The following is a 3,490-nucleotide window of genomic DNA, read 5'->3' as shown; positions in this document are numbered from 1 at the left end:
TGAATACAGCATCAATTTTATTCAGTATTGATCAGCAAGGAAATTGATATTGATCATTAATATCCAGAAGTACAGTGATGTTTTTATTATTGATGAAGAACTAATAGCATTACTGTGAATGTGTTTACTAATTATGCAAACTGGTGGATTTTGATGCAGATCCAGACTGATGTGCTTCTTAGAAAGGAAGGGAGCCATTTTACTGTAGATGTTGATATTCTACCTGAACATCATGATGATTATTTTTGGATTTGGCTTTTAGCATCTTGAAGTAAAAATTATCTACTCCAATTTCCCAGAAACACTATTTTGTCTCAATATATTAACAGAAAAATAAATCTAGACAGAGTTTATCTACATACAGCAGTTAGCAAACACCTGGTGGAGCTTTGTATCCGCTGAGCTCATTATAGGAGCTAATTCTCATTTCAACGCTGGTAAAAATGTTGCTAAAGGGTTAATAGAGGAGCCATGTTGGGGTGATTTTCTGAAGGTGGAGTTGGAAAGAGCAGCAGGTTCTTAAAGAGACAAAGGCACAATTTAAAGAACAAAATAAGAAAAGCAAATTTATTTTTATTCATATCTAATGTAAAAAGCTTTTCAAAACTAGTGATATAATTATTGATTGTGCTATAAAATGGCACCAAGAGACTGGAAATCTCATAACACAAATGTTATTGAATCAATCTATGGCAACAAAACAGAAATCATCTGAACCAAAATATTAGAAGCCACTAAATCAGTATGAAATAAGTGAATCAACAGTTTGACTCTTTTTCTCAGATGTTCAACTAGCAACCAGTCAGTCGGCTTTAATAGAGAGTAATGTCTGTGTTGCTGTTTGCCAGCTTTGGTGGAGGACAATCATCAGCTATCAATAGTGGGAATTTCTTCTACTGCTGTGGATTTTATTTTTATTTATTATTATCTGATATATTTTATTTTGGTTTTCATTCACAGTATTTGAATTTAAAGTTTGAAATAAAAAAAAGTCAAAGAATGGATCAAATTTGTGTCAAAACATTTTTGATTGAAAAACTTTTTTTTTTTTTTTTGCCAGGAGAATTTCACTCAACACCAAAAACTACCATCATCACCAGTACTGTTGTTTTCCTGAAACTAGAGATGTACAGAAAATCCTCTAGAGGGCGCCACATCTCTGCCTCCAGACTGGAATTCAAACAGGAAGTCTTGGAAAAAATGAGCAGGAAACAGTTGAGAGAAAAACTGATTGAGTAAACACCCTGAGGATGAACTCTGACACCTGCCTTCGTCTCCGACTGAAATCAAACTGAACAAGGAGAACAGAGAGAGAAGTGAGCAACTAGACACTGGAACACAGACTGCTGCAGGAGGAACAACAAGCAGATCAAAGTGAAAGTAAGTTCAGAAAGTTTCTACAGGAGAGAAACTGACTTCCTGGTTTGACGTTCTGTCTGCTGTGGTTTCAGCTTCACTCTGAGACAAAATGGCTTCCAGATCAGACGATGATCTCTGCTGTCCGGTCTGTCTGGAGATATTTAAGGATCCGGTTCTTCTGTCATGCAGCCACAGCTTCTGTAAGGAGTGTCTGCAGAAATACTGGAGAGAGAAACCAGGAAGAGAGTGTCCAGTTTGTAAAAGGAGATCTTCTAAAGGTTATCCACCTTTAAATCTGGCTCTGAAGAATCTGTGTGAGACTTTCTTACAGCAGAGAGAGCAGAGAGCTTCAGAGGATCTCTGCAGTCTGCACTCTGAGAAACTCAAACTCTTCTGTCTGGAACATCAGCAGCCAGTGTGTGTCGTCTGCAGTCATTCAGATTTACACATTAGCCACAGATTTAAACCCATCAATGAAGCTGCTCAGCAACACAAGAAGAAGCTTCAGGAAACTCTGGAGCCTTTAAAGAAGAAGCTGGAGCTCAGGAAGAAAGTTCAGGAGGAGTTTGATCAGACAGCAGAACACCTGAAGGTCCAGGCCCGACACACAGAGAGGCAGATTATGGAGCAGTTTAAGCAGCTTCATCAGTTTCTAGCAGAGGAAGAGGAGGCCAGGCTGGCTGCACTGAGGGAGGAAGAGGAGCAGAAGAGAGGGATGATGAAGGAGAAGATGGAGGCTCTGAGCAGAGAGATAGCAGCTCTTTCAGACACGTCAGAGCCACAGAGGAGGAGATGAGAGCTGAAGACGTCTCATTCCTGCACAACTACAAGGCTGCAGTGGAAAGAGTCCAGCGCTGCCCCCTGCTGGAGGATCCACAGCTGCCCTCAGGAGCTCTGATAGACCAGGCCAAACATCTGGGCAACCTGGCCTTCAACATCTGGAGCACATGGAGACCGTGGTGACCTACACTCCTCTGGTTCTGGACCCAAACACGGCTCATCCAAAACTCCATCTGTCTGAAGATCTGATCAATTTGACTAGAGGAGAGAAACTGCAGCTTCCTGATAATCCAGAGAGATTTGATTATTACTGGTCTGTTCTGAGTTCTGATGGTTTTAACTCAGGGAACCACAGCTGGGATGTTGATGTTGGAGACAGTTCAGTCTGGAGACTTGGTGTGTTAGAAGAATCTGTTCAGAGGAAAGGATTCATAGAGTCTGGATTGTTGTATATTGTTCTATGAAGGTAAATATTCAGCACGTTCTCCTCCAGCTCCTTCCACTTGTCTCTCAGTCCAGAAGAATCTCCAGAGGATCAGAGTGAATCTGGACTGGGACAGAGGAAAGCTGTCCTTCTCTGATCTGGATACTAACACACACATACACACCTTCACACACACCTTCACTCACAAGATGTTTCCATATTTCCGCACTATTAAAACCTTAAAGATTGAACCGATGAAGATCTCAGTGATCAGCAGCAGCTCTGATGATCCAAATCAAAACTTAGTGATCAGATTGAAACTGTGAGTTTTAAAGAGGAAACTGGAGATGATCTGATCATCTGGAGACTCTTCATCTCTGACTTTCCAACTATTGATTCCATGACAGCAAATTAATGTCAACATGTTTAATTAATGCGTCTATTTTAGCTGCTGAGTGATAAAACTGAACTACTGAATGAATCTGAAATGACCTTTTCACTTCCTGCTAAGTGTTTATTAGTGTTGCTTTGACTATTCCCCTGATCAATGCTGTGTTTTATACTTTTCTATCATCACTTTTATGATCCAGTAAATACCAGAAAATCCTGTGATAATAATCCAAGTCCACGTTGTCCATGGTTAATCCCAGCAGATTTTAATCTGGTCTAGAGACTTTCTGTTCAGTTCAGTTCCAAACACTTTGGTTCATCAGAGCTTCATAATCCAGATTATCATCCAGATTGTTACCATAAAGGTTTCAGAACAATGATAAACTCTACATGATGTTTGTGAAGCGCAGAAACTGAATCTTGTTGCAGGAGGGCAGCGTTAATCTTTCATTTCTCATTCTTTAGTCTGACTTTAGTTTTTGTTTGGAAACAAAACAGAGGAAGAAGTTTTGTACTTTTCATCTCTGTATAATTTGT

The 3,490-nt window shown here is 39.9% G+C and overlaps 1 pseudogene; it reads left to right on the top strand.

Moving 5' to 3' along the window:
* The first annotated feature begins 1,223 nt into the window (after positions 1-1,223).
* LOC129357329 (nuclear factor 7, ovary-like) lies at positions 1,224-2,965 on the top strand (annotated as a pseudogene).
* Positions 2,966-3,490: the final 525 nt, after the last annotated feature.

Source organism: Poeciliopsis prolifica, unplaced genomic scaffold (assembly GCF_027474105.1).
Source record: "Poeciliopsis prolifica strain line A6 unplaced genomic scaffold, Auburn_PproV2 SCAFFOLD237, whole genome shotgun sequence".
NCBI classification, from domain to species: Eukaryota; Metazoa; Chordata; class Actinopteri; order Cyprinodontiformes; family Poeciliidae; genus Poeciliopsis; species Poeciliopsis prolifica.
Note: the sequence above shows the minus strand (reverse complement) of the source record. Positions and strands in the feature narration are given on the sequence as shown.